General features: G+C 37.5%; 1 long non-coding RNA gene across 7 annotated transcripts in view; it reads right to left on the minus strand.

Moving 5' to 3' along the window:
• LOC112661504 (uncharacterized) overlaps positions 1-20,226 on the minus strand; it is a 96,494-nt gene that overhangs the window by 74,352 nt on the left and 1,916 nt on the right. For 4 of the 7 annotated variants that reach the window (XR_007403487.1, XR_007403488.1, XR_007403490.1 and 1 more), the window contains exons 2-4: positions 18,110-18,215; positions 14,204-14,469; positions 10,089-10,269 (exon numbers count right to left, since the gene is read on the minus strand). This is a non-coding gene — a long non-coding RNA (uncharacterized LOC112661504). Of the gene's footprint in view, positions 1-1,732; positions 1,828-7,402; positions 7,534-9,310; positions 9,528-10,088; positions 10,270-14,203; positions 14,470-18,109; positions 18,216-20,226 lie in introns of those variants that run through there. The other 3 variants (XR_007403489.1, XR_007403492.1, XR_003137735.3) reach the window with 3 other exon arrangements.

Consider the following 20,226-nt stretch of genomic DNA (forward strand, 5'->3'; position numbering starts at 1 on the left):
GAATAGATTTTGAAGTCAGGCAAGCAGGAATCTGAATTCCAGTTCCATCTCCACATGATCCCAATTTATTTTCTTCCTTGTTGAGGAAGTGGAAGACTGCACAACTCAGAGTGTTTGCAGGACTGAAATGATTAGGCTGTGTGACTAGTGTGATATTTGATATACAGTGGTCCTCAATAAGTCTTTGTTTCTCTCATAACCACCCTCTATTCTTACTGTTTATCTTCATTTCATTAGCCTTTCTAGGGGCCTATTCAGTAAAGCCTTTGAACCACAGTTGTTTTGTACAACTTTTGTATTGTACAATCTTTGCCCATAATTACAATCTGATTATGTGGCTGACACTATGCTAACTCTTTACCAGCATTTCCTTATTTAATATTTACAAAATTCTAAGAGGTAGACACTACTATTTTTTAAATTTTTTTGTTTATTTATTCATGAGAGGCACAGAAAGGGAGAGATGCAGAGGGAGAAGCAGGCTTCCTGTGGGGAGCCTGATGCAGGACTTGATCCCAGGACCCTGGGATCACGACCTGAGCCAAAGGCAGATGCTCAACCACTGAGCCACCCAGGTGTCCCTGTAGACACTATTGTTACTGCCCACATTTTCTAAACTAAGAACCTCTGTGTTTAGAGATGTATAATTCTACAAGATCACATAACTACTGGAACCCTAGATTTGAACAAAGCTTAGTTAAGTACTGAAGTCCATGAAATCAACCACCACTCTAATTTCTAATTTCCTATCACAAGAGGTATAGAATAAAAGGCCATCATTCTTTTTCTTAGTGTAAAAAATATCAAAGTAGTATTAAATCAACTCAACTACCAGCCTTGGTTTTATAACCTCAAACTAAGAAGGTAGATTTAGACAATGGGTTTACATAGACAACAGATATCCAGATAATCTTCTGGTTCTTGCCTTTTAGGTAATATTTCCAGGGCCTGCTGTTACTGGCAAAATACATGCATTCCAAGGGTTAATTGTTGCTATTTTGCCTCCTGAGATCACATTGACTAGAAGAAATATACATCAGAGAGAGAGAAAGAGAGATTGCAATATAATAAATTATTATGCAAAATAATAGTCTTTGAAACTTGGATTCATATCGAATTTATTAAACATACATACTTTCCATTGTTGCTATTATGTTGAGTACTCAATTCTTACATGCACCAATGAAGATGTACAATACATGTAATCTGAAAGTTTTTTCTGAAATGTGCATTATTACTTGAAGAATTTGGAGTAAGTTTTTTTTTCTTTACCAGGAAAACAAAATTTAAACCTTTTGACTTTGTCTAAGACTGCTCTACATTAAATTAATGGAATATTTTATTTAAATGCAAACTTTAGTTAGAAGAGGTGTTTTATAAGGGCAATTTTGTCATGGGATAGCATGATGGCATATGCTTCAGCATACAACAGATCTGTGTTTCAAATATAGCTTTACCCCTACTAATTGAGTGACCATGAAACTTCATATATAAAATTAGTACAATTATTTTTTGTGTTGTTGAAAGAACTAAGTGAGCTTCAGGTAACATGAGGGCTTAAACACACATTACTACCACTAGTAAGCACTACTAGTGTTTTCATTTCATCCATGAAAGCAATAAAGTAAAATACTTATATACCCTTAAGAGAGAATAGGAAAGAAAATAGCAGATGAGGGATAGTAACACAATTTTTGGAAGATGAAAAGTGGAAGAAAAACTGGCAACTTACCTAACACAGAAAGTTAAATACCGTGTGTTTAAAGAAGGGATGGCTAACAAGAAGAAAGCAGACTGTGTTGCAGAACTCCAGAAAGATCCAGAAACCTGAGGCAAGATAGGGAGTGGGTTAAACATGGGAAGATTTATGGAAAACTTTGACAAGGATTACCTAGACCTATAAATCTGCCCCTATCCTGACATAGCCAAGTGACTACCTCTCTCCTACTCCAGCATGAGAAAGGAAATGTATTCTCTGAAGGAATTGTGGATTTGCACAAATCTCAGAGGCAACAGGTGCAGCAGAAGGTAAATGTGAGGGGCACACTAAAGCAGGAGGATTAAATGGAGGTCTACTCACTGAATGGTGACATTAGTATAACTGATATAAAGACAGAGAAACATATTTAAATTTCATTAATAGAAAATATGAAAAATTAGAGAGAGAATTACATGAGCAGATGAAACAGAGCATAAGGCCAAATGGAAATGAAAGTTTTGGGGACTCCTAAGTGTTCTGTAAAAGATACAGCTGCCATTATCTTTTGCTATGCATGAGGTAAGGATTCTCCCAAACTAAGGATGACATCATTTGCTTTTTCTAGTTCCACCTCAGTGTTCTGTAAACTTCTTATACGTCCACACAATCACCAGGTAGAAGTCAATACTGAAATCCCAATATATTCTTAAATTTAGCTATAAACCTGGATGTGCTGAAGGTCAATTGTCCAGTCATAATCGACCTCAGAATCCAAGATTCTTTCTGAAGCCACCTTCCATAAAGCTGCAAGTTTCCCTCCAAAATTACTTCACTTAGAAACTCACAAAGGACAAGTTTTGAGCAGATAAAAAGATTGTGATCAATTTTCTTATGTGTCACTCTTAAACAACAAAGTATAGTCCAAGAGAAGTAGTCATGTGAGGAAACAATTCCCTAATTAAAAATAGGGACAAAACCCAAACAAATAGAAAAAAGAAATAATGATAATACAAAGAGCAGGAGAAAATTACATTTATATGTATGTGCAAATATACGTATGTGTTTTATACAGAGATTTAATAAAGTATTACAAAACACCAGTAAGGTGCTATATAAAAAAGAAACAATTTGAGGTAATGCAGACAAATTCGTATACTAAATAGAATTAAAATGCTGGAAAAAAAAATACAATCTGCTTACTGAACCAAGGAGATGAAAGACTTATACACTGAAAACTACAAAACATTGCTGAAAGAAATTAATGATATAAGTAAATGGAAAGGCATCCCGTGTTCATGGATTAGAAAACTTAACATGCCGATACTAAAATGTCAATACAGATTGACAAAAAAACTACAGATACAGAGCAATCTCTATCAAAATCTTAAGTATATTTTTGTTGTTACAGAAATAGGAAGATCCATCCTAAAATTTATAGGGGATCTCAAGGGACTCTTAATAGCAAAATCAATCTTGAAAATGAAGAACAAGTTGGAGGGTTCACACTTCCTGATTTCAAAAATTACTACAAAGCTTCAGTAATCAAAGTGGTATGGTACTGCTACTAAGACCAGTGGAGGGATCCCCGGGTGGCTCAGCAGTTTGGCACCTGCCTTTGGCCCAAGGGCATGATCCTGGAGTCTCCGGATCGAGTCCCACGTCAGGCTCCCAGCATGGAGCCTGTTTCTCCCTCCTCCTGTGTCTCTGCCTCTCTCTCTCTCTCTCTCTCTCTGTGTGTCTATCATAAATCAATCAATCAATCAATCAATCAAAAAAAAAAAGACCAATGGAATAATAGAGACTCCCCAAATAAACCCTCACATATATGGTTTTCTACAAGGGTGCCAAGACCATTCAATGAGAAAAGGCTGTCTTTTTACCAAGTGGTGTTGGAACTTGATATCTAGATGCAGAAGAATGAAGTTGCACCTTTACATTATACCATATTGAAAATGGATCAAAGATCTACTGTAAGTGCTAAACTTCTAAAACTCTTAGAAGAATACATAGAAGAAAAACTTTATGTCATTGAATTTGGCAATGATTTCTTGGACATGAAACCAAAAGCACAGGCAACAAAAGGAAAAATAGAAAAATTGGACTTGATCTGAATTAAAGCCTTTTTGGATCAAAGGACACTATCAGCGGAGTAAAAAGGCAACCCACAAGATGAAAGTAAATATTTACAAGTCACATATATAGTAAGGAATTAATATCCAAAACATATAAAGAAATCCTAAAACTCAGCAACAAAAAACTAACAACCTAATTCAAAAAAGGACAAAGCACTTGAATAGACATTTATTCAAAGAAGATATACAAATGGCCAATAAGCATATGAAAAGATAATCACTAATCATTAGAGAAATGCAAATGAAAACCATAATGAGATGTAACTTCATACTCATTAGGATGGCTAGTATAAAAAAAGAAAGAAAGACAAAGAAAACAAGTGTTAGGAGGATGTGGAAAAATTGAAATTCTTGTGTAATGCTGGTAGGAATGTAAAATGGTGTAGCTGTTGTGGAACATAATATGGAGACTTCTCAAAACATTCATATAAAACTATATGATCTAGTAAGTCCACTTTTGGGTATCTACCCAAAAGAATTAAAAGCAGGATCTCAAAGAGATATTTATACACTTATGTTCATAGCAGCATTATTCACAATAGTCAAAAGGTGGAAGCAACCCAAATATCCATTGATGGATAAATAGATAAACAAAATGTGGTATACATATACAATGGAAAATTATTTAGCTTTAAAAAAGAATGAAATTCTGACACATGCTACAATATAGATGAACCTTGAGGACATAACAGGACATAATATTGCATTGAGGACAAAATAAATCAAACATAAAAGGACAAATATTGCATGATTCTACTTATGTGAAACAGCAAGAGTAGTTAAATTAATAGAGATAAAAAGTAGAATGGTGATTATCAGAAGCTGGGGTGGGAGGAAAGAATGGGAACATACTAGTTAATGGTTACAGAATTTCAGTGTGGAGTGATGAGAAATTTCTGGAAATGCATAGTGGTGATGATTGCACAATAATGTGAATGTTCTCAATGCCATAGAGCTTAAATGTGATTAAAGTAATAACTTTTGGGGCACCTGGGTGGCTTAGTCAGTTAAGTGTCTGCCTTCAGCTCAGGTCATGATCTCAGGTCCTGGGATTGAGCCCCAAGTCAGGCTCCCTGCTCAGTGAGAAGCCTCCTTTTCCTTCTCCTTCTGCCACTCCCCCCTGTTTATGCTTTTTCTCTCTCTGTCAAAATAAATAAATACAATCTTTTAAAAAATAAAATAATAAAAAATAAGTAAAATAAAACAAAATACTAAGTTTTATATTATATATATTTTATCATGATAAAATACATCTACTGGAGGTTATCAACAGCTTGACCAGAAAGTGAAGATTACTTGGTTAAGTCTGAGAGAAGTCAACCAAAGCCAAAAGAGAAAGGATGAATACCCACCATTTGCTTTGATGTGGATGGAACTGGAGAGTATTATGCTGAGTGAAGTAAGTCAGTTGGAGAAGGACAATCATCATATGGTTTTACTTATACAAGGAATATAAGAAATAGTGAAAGGGACTAAAAGGGAAAGGAGGGAAACTGAGTGGGAAAAATTAGAGAGGGAGACAAATCATGAGAGACTCCTAACTCTGAGAAACAAAGGGTTACAGAAGGGAAGGTGGGATGGGGTAACTGGGTGATGGGCACTAAGGAGGGCACTTGATGGGGTGAGCACTGGGTGTTATACTATATGTTGGCAAATCAAACTTCAATAAAAACAAACGAAAAAAAAACAAGAAGAAGAAGAAGGAGAAGGAGAAGAAGAAGAAGACCAAAACACCGAAATTTAAAAAAAAAAAAAAAAAAAAACAGAAAATAATCCTATCACTTTGGACATCTTTCTGTCCAGGAACAACTGCAAACCCAGAAGAGGTAGCTGAGAATCTAATCATCATTTTTTTCACAGCCTTGTAGAGTTTAAGAGAAGCAAGTAAGAATTCAAGACCATTAAAGATGAGGCCTTGGGTAAACTCAATGTGCTCTAGGTTTGGGTCCTAACCTTAGGAGTAAGGGAAAATTGCAAGTAAGATGCTCATTCAGATATAATCCAAGCTTCAAATCATCTAAGTGGCCCAAGAGATGTCAAACTCTGAAAATGCAGTAACAGGAACTTGTTTTGCTAGGACTCCCTCAGGAATGTGGCAAGAGCACATGAAATTGTCTTTGAAGAAAATGACACGACTCTATGCTTTCATTTATTTCTACAAATTTCAAATACAATTCTTGGAACCTCCCACCCCAGAAAAAAGAAAGTTAAATCAGAGTAGGAGTCAGTACTGCATGGAGAACCAGCAGAAGCAACACTCAGTGTTTAGAACAGATCTACAGGGCGTGAGACATTGGAATTATTAGACAGACCTTAAAATAACTCTTCTTAGGAGATAAAGGAGCTGAAACACAAGATTGAATATTTCTGCATAAAACTAGAAAAAATACATTTTAAAAATAAAATTTAGGAGCACCTACCTAGCTCAGCCAGTATAGCATGCAACTCTTGATCTAGGAGTCATGAGTTTGAGATGCTTAGACATAGAGATTACTTAAATACATGTATATATAATTATAGAAATAAAAAATGTAATAACTAAAGTTAAAAAAACCTCAATGTTAAGGTTTACAGAAGATTGGAAAATTTTGAAGAGAAAATTAGTGAAATGGATAAAACATCAGAAGAAAAATATCCAGAAGAAAGTATAAAATAAAAAGATGAAAAACACAGAAGAGAGAGTAAGAAGCATAGGGGATACAGTTATAATTCCTAACATATATAATAGCTTTGAACTTGATAAAACTAATGAAATACACAGATTCACAGAGTCAAGAATTCCAAAAAATACTCAAGCCAGGATATAAAAATAAATTGACATCTCAAAATACCCAGGTAAAATGAGAGTGACAGGAGTATGGAGGAGAAGAGTGAATAAGACAAAAAAGAAAATCACAAAAAAGAAAAATCACAATGCACAATGCACTCTGAATAAGACAAAAAAGAAAATCACAAAAAAGAAAAAGAAAAAGAAAATCGCAATGCACTCAAAGATTACTTTAAAAACAATAAAAAGCCTAAAGTTAGTGGGATACTATCTTCAATACTCAGAATCCTACTTTGCAGCAAAACTGTCCTTCAAAAATGAAGGTGAATTAAATGTATTTTCAGCAAACAAAATCTGAAGTAGTTCAGCAGATCTGACCTACAGGGAAAACTTAAAGATATTCTCAGGCAGAAGAAAACTTATCCTAAATAGAAAGTTTGAGATGCAAGAGGAATGAAAATGACGAATATAGAAATTAACCAAAAATATTGACTGTCTATTGTTTTCATAAGGTTTATATTGCAAGCAGAGTTACAATTGCATGACAAGGGGAAGATAAACTGAATTAAAATGTTCTAATGTTACTGCATTACCCAGGAAGACAGTCAATGTGTAATGTTCAACTGTGATGAGTCAGTATGCATGCTGTGATGTCAGGAACAATTGCTAGAAGAATCATAGCATGCATCATGCATATCTTCAAACTGCCAACAAATGGAATCATTTCTCTTTTTTTAAGATTTTATTTATTTATTCATGAGAATACACAGAGAGGAGAGAAAGAGAGGCAGAGACACAGGGAGAGGGAGAAGCAGGCTCCATGAAGGGAGCCTGACGTGAGACTCAATCCTGTGTCTCCAGGACCACACCCTAGGCTGAAGGCTGCGCTAAACTGCTGAGCCGCCAGGACTTCCCTGAATCATTTCTTTTTAATGCTAAAAAAGTTAAGAGAGGAGAAACAAGAGAATATAGGATAAGTAAGAAAAACAGAGATTATATACTAAAGTTATAGACCTATATTCAAATGTACAGATATATTCAATATAAAAGAATGATAGCTCACAAGACAAAGCTTGTAAGACTGATAGAAAACCTATAGGCAATTTAGGAAAGATACAACTAAAAACCAAGGATACAGAGAGATAAAAAAAATACATGAATAGAAAACAATTTCATATGAACATGTACCAAAATAAAATTGAGATGGCAATATTAATATCAAGGCAAAAATTACTAGATAGGAGGAAAGGCACCTCAAAATGATAAAATATTTGATTCACCTGGAACATATAACAATTCTAAATGTGTATGTATCTAAAAACAAGTGTTATAATATGTACAAGAAAGAGGAAGAGGAATATAGGGATAAATAGACAATTGGCGATGAATGATAAAACAAATGGGCAAGATATCAGTAATGATATAGATTTGCATTATACAATCAGCAAATAGACCTAAAGCATGTACACAGAATACTGCATCCAACAACTGCAGAATAAGGACTAGTTTCAATGGCAAATAGATCACTTTACAAATATTGATCATATATTGAGTCATAAAGCAAGTTCCTACAAATTGCAAATGATTAAATGCTTACAGTATCTTCTCTGATCATAAGGCAATTAGGCTAGACACAAATTTTAAAATATAGTTAGCAATACATTTGGAAAATAAAACATTTATAAATAATCTAAAGCTAAGAAGAAATGTAGTAATAAGTTAAAATTAAATTGAAATTAAGGAGAAAAGAATAATGAAAATATTATCAATATTTCACATTGAAACTTGTGGGAAAATTTTTTATCTACATGAACTCATCTGCTTTGTCCCCACCTTATGAACTAGGCTATTTTTATCCTTGTTTTTACAGATGAGGTGGTGGAGGCCTGGAGTTAAAATAGCTTGTGCATATCACACAGCTAGTAAATGACAAAGCCTGGAGTGCACCCTGGGCCACCTGGCTGTGGCTCTCGCATCCTAAGCCTTGAGACACACCCCTGATTCACAAATATATTACTCACCCAGTTACCAGCAAAACTCAGACAAGGAACCCAGACTTACTAATTACCAAGAGCTTTTATATATATTTAGTGAAATAAATGAATTGTCAAAATATCAACAGGTTATATTATTATTATTATTATTATTATTAATCATCATTACTATTATTTTGGTAGGGACTAAATGATTCTAAAATGATTATGGAAACACAAAGGACCTAGAACATCCAAAGCTATCTTAAAAAGAACAAAAGTCAAGGACTTACACTACCCAATATCATGAATTACTATAAAGTCAGTCAACAAGAGCGTATGAATTTGGCACAGCTTAAATTAAAAGAACACAAGCCAAGAAACAATTTGTACTAACAGAGTCTGGATTTTCCATATTTTCCAAAATTCCCAGTAAAATTCTCTCTCATGGGCATGCTATTCACGGGGAATTTTGCGCTGCTAATTTAGATACATGGGAATAAGAGAAAGTAGACCCAAGGGGAGGTGAAGTAGGAGTCCCGCGGGGAGGCCTTTCCAGAGAGACAGCCCGAGGACCATGGACAGCGACCGTTCACAGTCTGGGAGCAACGCGAAGTGGGAGACCCTGGGATCGCTTTAGCAAGGGCTGGGAGCTCTCTCAGAATTCCATGAGGGGTGACAGTGAGATAGTGGGGGCTCTAGAAAAAGAGCTTGCATCATTCAAATGTTTCAAAAAATTAATGAGTTTGGTCTTTATTCATTTCATAATCAGATGCTTAAGAGTCACAGCGAGACCCAAGCAAACTGCATTAATAAAGGGGAACAGATACAATATAAAATGAAGATAAGGAAATGAAGCTCTTCTCTGAGTAGAATCCACCATTCATATCAGGCCAGCTCGCACTCATTTTCAGAAATCTATGTCTTACATAAATATGTCCTTTGGGTAACTTATGCTGAGAATGAAAAGGAAATAGTGTAGAGCCTCAGAACTCCCGACTAGACATTTCTCAAATTGTCCCCCACAGTACAAATAAATTTAACAGAAGTAGAGGAAGCAAGTGTTCCTGAGAAATTGCTTTCCCTCTTCATCCTTCTCTGCCATCAAGGCTGAAGTCCTCGGGGAGACGGCTGCCCTGAAAGCTCCCGTGGCCTGGGGCATGCTCTCTTGGCCACTCTATTCCTGGGAAGCTGGCAAAGTTTGCAGCTCTGCTGTGATATCACACTCAAGACTGGAACAGAAAACCCATGGACACAATTGACATTTACCTCCCTGAGAGGTGATCTGTTCTTTCTTTAGTTGTGAAGTGGCTAAACAAGGGGGTGATGGTGGCTGAACCCTTAGCACAGAGCAGTGATACTCCCTCTCTCCTTTTTTTTTAAACTCTTTTCTAGAAAAAATTTCCAGTAAGTCACAGAGTAGTGGAATGTTCAGTGGCTGATTAAATAAAAAAAGACATTTGAAGTCACTATTATGAAACTAACAATGATATTTGAAATGTAGGAAACAGGCCCACCTGGGTGGCTCAGTTGGTTTAAGCCTCTGACTCTTGATTTCAGCTCAGGTCATCATCTTGGGGTCCTGGGATCCTGGATTCCAGCCCCATGTTAGGCAAGTGCTCAGCAGGGAGTCTACTTGTCCCTCTCCCTCTGCTCTTCCCCCTGTTCTTCTGTCTCTCTCAAATGGATGAATAAAATCTTTAAAAAAATAAAAATAGAAATAAATGAAGTGTAGGAAACAGAACAGAAGGAAAAATGGCATGGGAACCAGATATATCTATGTTGCCAAAACTACAGAATAGGGGAAATCTAAATATAAAACTAAACGGTATTGTGTTTATTAATTTAGAGATAGAAGGAGGTTAAAGATACAGAAATAAGAAGGTTTGCTAAGAGACTATATCTCACGTTGTAGGTGAATTTTCATTTGGATATAAAAATTAATAGTTGTATAAGCAGAAGACCCTGATCCAAATCATTCTTAATATTTCCTTGTTCCAGAATGTCACCCTGTAGCTTTTCTTTTGACAGAAGGAGAGCAAATTTTTCTTCTGGAAATAGCCTGTTATGTCTTTTTTTTTTTTTTTTTTTAGAATTCCTCAGTTGAATACCTGAGCTGCAATCTGGGCTTAACTGAATAAGAATCTCAAGGGTGGAGTAGAAGCATCCTTAAATTCTTTATATTCCAGAGGTTATTTACTGGTAGAATTATTCCAGATGTGGCTGTGAACTACCTAATGACTGTATGTAACGTTCAAATTCTAAACATCTGTTTTGTTTTTGGCCAATTCTTTGCCCACCCCCCAACCCCGCCCCAAATTATAAAAGGAATCAGATTCTCTTTCTCAAATTTCATCTGGATGTTTCTCAAAAGCAAAAGAACTCAGAAGCACAGCAGGAACTTGAGCACGGGAAGGTTCAGTGAATGGGTTTTGTGAGCCTAGTTAATGTCAAAGTAAAGTCAAACTAAGATTTCAGGGGGAGAGTAAAAATATTTCCCGTCACTGTAAAGCACTGTAAGTAGACACTTCCACCCAGATCATTGTAAATTCAGGTTGCATTTTTTGATGTTTCTTTTAAAAATAACAAAGCAATAAAGAAATATAAAAAGGGGAAGCCACGTGAGTCATGTATCTTGACTCAGCCTGCTGTACAATAAAAGCTTGAACATTGAAGGAAAGCATGCCGAGCTGGAAACCTATTACTAATTCAGAAGCAAATGCATTAGGAGGGCTTCAGACCAGCAGCCTGGCAGATGCTATTAAAGAACTGCACTTCGAGACAGCCTCTTCATAATTCATGGGACAATCTCACTTTCTTTTGGGGGAGAAGGTTTCCTATCAATAGAAATTTGTCCTTGTGAGTGAATTGTTAGGAATACCAATTATGTGCTTGACTATTTAATTCTACAGCTACTCTTAGAGAAGTCATGAAAGTGTATATGTGGTTGATCAAAATCGGATTTCAGCATCGTTTTACAACATTGTTCTTCAATAGCTCCAGTTTTGTTATATATGAGTTGATACAAAGTAAAGTTTATTAGGAATTTCATCTTTGATGTTCAAAATAGCTTGGAGGCCAAAAAAAAAAGGAAGAAAAAAGAAATCATTGAAGTAGCAATGCTCCAGCCACTCACCCCCTCCCCTCCTCCTAAAATACTTCTAACTTTGATGAAAGTCAAAAAACATTGTTTTTTACTCAGTGTTCAGTGTTCTTGACTTGCAGTAAAGAAAAATGTCCAGCTGACACTGCAGATGAAGACAAGAGGCTTCACTTAAAAGCAGTTCCTATGTAATTACAGATGTCAAAAATGAAAGGGAGTTGTGGTTTAGATTATGATTTCTTGTCCCTATGAAATTGGGATTTCTTGTTCATAAGCACGTCTTAATGACTCCATTAAAAAAACTTCCCATCTACTACTAAGAGTTACAGTGTTTTAAGCATATATTTGCTGGAATTCAGCCCAGTGGCTGCAGCATTTGAGTACATACTCTAATATAACATTAGTCCAGTTCGCAGCAATATAGGGCAAAAAAGGTAAGAATTTTAAATGGAAAACAATGAAAAGTATAGTTAAAGCCTAAGATTAGAAAAAACTCTAAATATTAGATCTGGTACCAATTATGACATAAAAGGACAAGTTCCTTTCTCAATGTGGGAATACTCTTAGGAAACCAAAAGGAACTTTGAAGATACTTAGGGAAAAGTACTCTATCTTCAAAAAATTTATATTTGGGAATACTTCACTGGAACATGCCCAAATATCCTTGCTTTTTTTCCCCAGAGGTATTTATATTTTGATATTCTGTTTCTGAAATAGACATAATAATCAATGAATGTATCATACAGCCACTGTAATGTTGAACGATCTCTAAGATTTATTTGTAAGCTGAAAATTGAAAAGTAGGCATGAAATAGTCATGGAGACTTTGGGCAATGGCTTTTCCCTGGGAGGTCCGAATGGTATCACCTAGCATAGCAATAGATCTATTGATTTATGATAGAGAAGATCTCCCAAGTGGACTAAAATGATCGATACTTCCCTTCCTACCAATAATGGTAAAGAAATCAAGATTTTGGTGTACTGCAAGATGGGAAGTGTCAACATGTAGGGAGAAACAGTGGTTTTAATCAGAGATCCCTAAAGGCAAACATTGAGTTTGGTGTGCCATTCAAGTTTGGAGGAGGTCGATTGATCTGATGATGGAGCCATAGCAGGAGATTAATCTTTAGGTTGGGATGGTTTGTGAGAGGAGCTGAGATTTAAGACTTAGATTTGGGATATATTCAGTTTGAGTGCCAGAGATAGTCCTCTTCATGGCTTTTAATTCAATATGCATTTGATTTTCAATATAGAGATTTATTTACAAAGCTGAATTGTTTTCTTGATATGCAGAAGGGAGAACCCATAAGGGTTATGTTAATCATTAAGTTTTTCTAGGCCTAAAAAACACAACCAACATTTCACACTGGCTCCCACTGCATGTGCACAATAGTAAATAATTTAACACTGTTCAGCCAGGCAGTGTTTTTTCCCTCTATCATGACCACATCCAGAGATGAGCAGCAATTTCTTACTCTCTGTGTCTTTATCTTCCTCACAGGTCTTGAGAATAGAATTAATTTTTTAACCTGAAACAGTTGAAAGGTCGCTGACTTGATATGGTTTTGCATGTTTGAGTTGTAACAATATTGGTTCCTCCAAAAGGCATTTTCTGTGTTTGACCAAAGATTAGCTCATGCCTCAGCTAACATTACAAGATTCTAATAGAATGTATTTTTAAAATCCGAAGCGCTCCAAGGACCATGATGATTTCAAATCATACAAGTCTTACTTATGGAAATGAAACTCATTCAAGTCTCTAATATGGCATTTACGCTTATATGGCCACAGCAAAGTATGCATAGACAAATTCATGATTTGGGGATGGGGCCCTGTCTTTCGCTCCATTTTACCTAGTATTTCTACTTGCCTCTATCTAACCACTGGAAGAAATTACCTTGAAGAGTGTCTGGTAGCAGGGTCAAGTGACTACAGTGAGGTCGGGTCTCTAAAACTCCTGGCTGGAGGAGGAAAGTGACACTTAAGAGGTAGGGAGAAATCAGAGAATGGAGCAATTGGATAATCCAGAACCCATAAAGGAACTTTGAGGATTGAATGCCTGGAGAAGTAAAGATGGAGAGGGATCAAGGATGAAAGCTGCGTAGAGTTTGGCAGGCAAAAGAACGTGGATGGGAGCTCAGGCATAGGGGCCCTGAGCTATACCCTGGAATGCTACTTTCTGGAAGGCTTCTGTGATTCCTTGAGCTATTGTGTCCAGCTTTAAATCTCCCTATTACTGACTTTTAATGGCACAACTAGTGATGTGCTTTATGATCTGCTGGGCGTATATTCACCCTGCCAAAACCTTAAGGTCTTTCCTTCTGTACCTAAGCAAAGATCACAGGGAGATAAGAAAACTGGCATTTACTCAGCACCTGCTAGGTAGTGTGCACCAGCTTAAGCATATTTATACATTATTTAATTGTACACATTTGACAGATGAAGAAACTGAGCTCATATTGCTGAACTTGCAAACAACATGCAGTTTGCCCCCTTCTCCCCTCCCCCATGCTTTGTCTTTCACAGCACCATTGGACTGCTTTCCAATGGTGTGAAAGACTGAGTTCTGCAGGCAGATCTTCTCTGTTTTTGCTCTGGAAACAGGAAGAAACCCAGGGGCCTCAGCTAACTCCTGATTTCTGTGAAGTGGATGCTCCAGCTTGTGCTTTACTCAGGCTTGATTTCTTCCTTTGCCTGGTCTCAGGGTTTTGATCCCTTTAGTAGGAATGCTAGAGGCAGGGCCAAGGAGAACTCTGGTGTGGATTTCACTCTTCATTGGAAGCTCTGGAGAAATGCTGCCGATAGAAATTATTTGTTTGAGTTAGTTTCATGAAGTAACTTCTGACTTCACAGAAGCTTACAATCTCCTATTTTGAAGGAATCTAAGAAACTACTCGTACTATCCATTTGTCTCATTACAGATCAAAGTGACTTAGGAAGCACACACTGGAGGTTGTGGGAGTTAGAGGCCTGTTGCTATATGTTGTAGAAGATGTCCTGTGATTATTTTTTAAGCATCTGTGTCATTTTAATAAAGGAAGGGGAAAAGGCTAAGTATCTAGAGTGCCTTCCCTTTGGGCAGTGGAGCCTTAGGAGGTAGATATTTAGCAAAAAATCTCCTAAGCTAGAGACTAATTCCCTCCAACTTTGGTTAAATTTCTGACCCTTCTGTCAAAACCTCCAAAGTGCATTGTCATTGGGAACATTCATTCCTTCCTATGAGAGCTGGGGATGCACCCCATATAGTTGTGTTGTGAGCACAAAAGACCTGTGCAAAAGGTGTCCAGCATCATGTAGAACCCTCATGAACTTCTCATTCGAAAAGATACTTTCTCTCTGTGGCCTCTTCTCAGCTTCTGTTATTATTTGACTGCAGGCCCTGTCTCCTTTGCAACCTCTCAGACAAGTGAAAACTGCACCGTTGTCTTTGAATGCCAGGAAACAAAATGAAAAGTAATGAGAAGTCTCTGCCAGAGAGGTTTGTGTTGCTGCTTTCTTCCGTTTATGCATTTATCAGCTTTTATTATCTTGATTTAAAACCTTAGGTCACAATTAGGAGGTAAAACATAAAGGCCTAGATTTCAATGGTGCTAGCCACACCCTCTCTATTTCATTCTTTTCTGTTTTGCCAAAAATGAAATCCCTTTGATTTCATTTCCTCATTCCATATAATGGTGGATAGATCTGCCAGTGCAAAGAAAGTGTCATTGGCTCTCTTGTTTTCAGCTGATACTACACTTTCTGCATTAACTCCGACCTACCAGCCATACGTTTGTGTCATTGCATGCCTGGTTTGCACACACTCAATTAGATGTACAATGTGCACCCCATAGTTTATTGAATTGATTATGACAAGAATTATGATAAATTGCATTTAGTAGCTTTCATTTATCATCCAGAAATTTTCATTTTCCAACATCAATCAGGAAGTTAAGAGTAGCTATTAAGCTGACCTAATGTGAGTCTTTATTCTTTTGCATCACTTCACATTCATTATGGCTCACAGTACAGAATGATGACACCCATTCATTCAAACAAGTTTCACTGAGTGTCTCCTGAGTGTCAGATACCACTTGAGGCATGGGGGACGTCAGTGAGATAACAGGCAAAATCCTTATTCTCAAGTGGCTAACAAGCAAGGAGCAAAAAGGATGACAGACCAATAAATAGTCTATTGGTAATATATCCACGGGAATAACACAAGGTGGCAAAAAGGGTTCATGAGGAGAGGGAAGGGAACTGAGGTCAAAGTAGTGAGGGAAGGCCTCCCTAAAAAGGTGACCTAGAGCAAAGACCTGAATGAAGCAGAGCAAGCTACTCAGCTACTGGGCAGACTACCCAACATCAAGGATGCCAGGATGGAGCAGGGGTGGCCTGTGTGAGGAACAGAAAGGACACAAAATCTGCAACACAAGGAGCACTGGGAAAGTGGCTGAGAATAGGTAGCTGATGGACAGATTCACGTAAGGCATTATGGGCCACAAAAAGCTGCTTAAATTTCATTCTGATAAAGTTGGGGTGCCACTGGAGGGTTTTGAGCAAAGAGACATAATCTGACCTTTGCTTTTATAGAGTCACTCCAACTGTGATGAGGAGAATGGAGTGCAGGGGTGAGAGTAGAAGCCAGGAAACCAGGGAGGAGTTACACAATAACCTCACAGAGGGTAATGGGAGCTGGACCAGGATGGGGTGGGGTAGAGGAGGCACAAAAGACTCGGTTCAAGCTGTGCTCCAAAGGTGAAGCCAATAAGGCTGTGCTGAAAATAGGGCAACAGGAGAGCTCCAAGGACTGGAGATGCATAGCTGCATGAATAAAGCTGGTGTTTACTGAAAGAGAGAAACCTGAAGGAAGAGAAGGTCAGCAAGAGGGAGGAAGAAATTGAGGGTTCTCCTTTGGACATATTAACATAGAGAAGGTTGTTGGACATGTGGGTGGAGCTGAAGTTCAGAGCTGAGATTAGGTTGAAATGTGAGCCAAGCCTCTTTTGGCATCTATAGATCTTGCTAACCTTAAGTCTGAGTCTATTTATATCTGAAGTTTTGTCTCTTTTTTCTCTCCCCTCATTCCCACATCTTTTTTTATCCCCCTCAGGAATATACCTTCTGAACTCTCCTGCCCCAATCCCACAAACCAGATATTCTTAGAGCACTATGTGGGAACTAGAAAACTCTTTTGGAAAAAAACAAATTTTTCCTCTCTGAAGTGTGTCTTGATCATTCTTCACATGCTTCATATGCAGTATGACTGAAAAACTTTACATTTTGAGTAATGAGAGATTCTAATTGAGAATAATTGCCTATAGAATAAAGGCTGAACTTATCAGGCTGCCATTTAAGTTTCTGGAAAATCTGACTCCATCTCACCTCCTCAAAGCTCCATATGTTCAATGGCAGAGGGCACCTGTACAAATCCAAGAGTTGGTTTGACCTTCTCTCAATGAGAGGAGGCTGTTTCTTCTGGGCACCCAGGGAGGGCAGGTAGGGGCAACATCAAAGGAAGAAACACACAGACAGAAGCTCAGTCCTAGGGGGAAAGGCCCTTGACTTGGAGAACACAGGGGAGCCTAGTCCCGGAAAAGGTGATTTCTTGTGCAAGGAAGAGCAACTTCACCAATGCTCAGGCTTGGGATCCAGCTTCCATATTCTTTGGTGACCCTAAGTATCTTATTCCTGAAAAAAGGAGTAGCTTAAATTGCAGAAATGGGGCTCCCCACCCCACAAATCACTAATTAATACACTGCCATTCTCCTTACACATTAGTCTTGTTTGCTGCATAAAGCTGTGGTTGAGTGTAGTCTCTAGAGCCTGTCTCCTTGATCTTGGAACCTACCCATACTAGGTCTGTGTGGTGTGGAAGAAATGACTTCACTTTTTGTAACTCAGTTTCTGCACCTGTAAAACCTGCTTCAGAAGGTCATGGTGATGATTAAATGTTTTCATATGAATAACGTGCTTAGAACAATGCTGAGCATGGAGCAAATGTGGGCAAGTGAGAGCTGTTGTCATCATCAGCCCACCAGTCCTGAGATCATTATAACAGATCTCTGGGGGAGGGACAAAATGCAATCTAAGGAACTGAGAGGCTGCAGGGCAAACTTAGACTTAGAAATGGACTCGTTTCTCATTTCGGTCACCATGTGGTGTTCTGGGAGGTTCGGCCAGTGAAATACCACCTCTCTATAACCCTCTCCTAGCATGACTCATCTGTGAAGACCCACTCTTTCCTGAAAAATACTCCTTCATTGGTGTATTAGTTACCAAATTACTAATGACACAAAGTAGTCCAAAACCTGTAGTATAAAACAATAATCATTTAATATCTCATGGGGCTCAGAATCTGGGAACACTTAACTGGGAGGTTCTGGCTCAGGGACTCTCCTGAGGGTGTAGTCAAGATGGTGATCAGTCATCTGAAGGGTTGGCTAGGGGACTCACCTCCAAAATGGTTCTCTCAGGTCGCTGTTGGCGAAAATCCTCAGTTCTCAACCCACAGAGTTCTCCATCGGGTTGCCTGATAACAAAGCAGCTGGCTTCCCCTAGACTGGGTGATTCAGGAGAGCAAGGGTGAAGCCATCATATCTCTTATGATTTGTATCAGACGTCACCTGCTGTCACATCTGTCATGTTCCATTTGTTGGGTATAAGTCTCTAAGTACCATTCATATGCAAGGAGGGAGAAATTAAGCTCTACCTTTTGAGGGGAAATTGACAAAGAATTGTAGACATTGTAAAATGGCTACAAATGATGACTGAGACTCAGAGCCAGTAAATTATAGTATTTTGAACTGTACAAACTCTGCCTCTGTCATCTTTAAATCTCATTGGTTTATGGAACTTTGGCCCAAGTACCAGAATATACACTAAAAACTTTGAGACCCCCAAAGCAGTGTTTTGTGGTTGGCCCATATCAGGCCCTATTAAGAACCCTAACCGCATAACAGTCCCTGAAAGCACACATGAAAACAACAGTACCTATTGGTAGGGAGAGCAACTGTGTCCCTGTGAATCCCTGGTTACCTGATAACTTGTTTAGTCAACAATATGCTTAAGCCCACCTCTTGTACCTCTTAATATTAAAGCTTTTTTTTTTTTTTCTTTTTGGCCATGAGATTAAACTCTGTTAAGTTTTGGCATCAATGGAGAGTTACCCTCAGGATTCTAAATTCCTTCATATCCACTTGACCCCAAAAGCATGATACGATAAGTAAATTATAAGAAGATGATGGAACACACTTGTCACAGCACCACCCACAGAAGTTGTAGAAGGATCTTTACTAACACGAAAAGAAGTTTATATTATAACATTAGAGGTAAAACAAGCAAGTTATAAATAATATATAAAAAATAAATAAATAAATAAATAAATAAATAAATAAATAAATAATATATAAGCCAGATCCCTTATTAATCTCAAATTTTACTGTGGATTTATATCTGTGTACAGATCTCTATCAATAGATATACACTTTAGAAGCATATACATCAAAATATTAACATTGGTGACCAATGGTTATTTCTGATGGATAGGAGTAGAGGGATTTAAGTTTTTCTTTTTGCTTATTCTTTTCTTTTATAATTTCTCAGTGACACATACATATTATTCATTTTACAAAATAGTTATTTTTTAAGGAAAAAAGTCTGGGGATAACAGAAATAACATACACTGGAAAATATGATTACTTAAGTTATGGTGTTAGGGTCAAATGACAGAGCTAAAACAATTCATAATGAGTTTGGTGTTCTTTATTCAAGGGAAGATAATTCATGTAATGTCTGACAGGAAATGGAGCATTCTCCCCAAAGGATTTAGGGTGAGAATAAGTTGTACACAGTTACAAGAGGTAATGAGGAAACAGTTGGCTAGGAGGTCCTATTTTCTAGGATAGAGTAAGCTAGCTAAAGCTAAGGTGGAGGATTTCACTGGTGTAGGTTAGGTTTCCTTGACAATGAGGCGTTTCCTAGAAGTGCTGCGGCTGACTTCGGTTTAGATTTGTAATCTGAACCAGCCGACTAGGATGGCCTCTATTTTGTTGGTACTGATATACAAATTAATATTATCATTAGAAACTTTAAAATCACTTAAATACTGGATTCAAAACCTTGTTTGGACCCTGACGTGAGCTGAAAAACCAATGTGATATTGCAATTTATAACAATAATTATATATTTGGTTTTCCACCCCATTTCTGGCCAGAGCTCCTAAAACCATTGGAATTTCCTAAGTGATAGAGCACTACAAATGTCTTTTGTTATGTTAATGAGATAGCTTTTGGGAAGCCCCTATAAAACCCAAGGATGGGATGGTTGCCAGTGAAGCCAACCATATGATTAGAGGATTGAAACTCTTGGTCCCAACTCCAAACTCTGAGGAAGGAAAGGGGGTTGCAGATTGAGTTCAATAACCAATGGCCAATGACTTAATCAATCATGCTTATGTGGTGAAGCCTCCATAAAAACCCATAAGGACAGGGTTCAGAGAGCTTCCAGGTTGGTGAACACCTAGAAATTTGGGGAGAATGGAGTACTCAGAGAGAGAATGGAAGCTTTTGTGA

Source organism: Canis lupus, chromosome 18 (genome assembly GCF_003254725.2).
Source record: "Canis lupus dingo isolate Sandy chromosome 18, ASM325472v2, whole genome shotgun sequence".
NCBI lineage: Eukaryota > Metazoa > Chordata > Mammalia > Carnivora > Canidae > Canis > Canis lupus.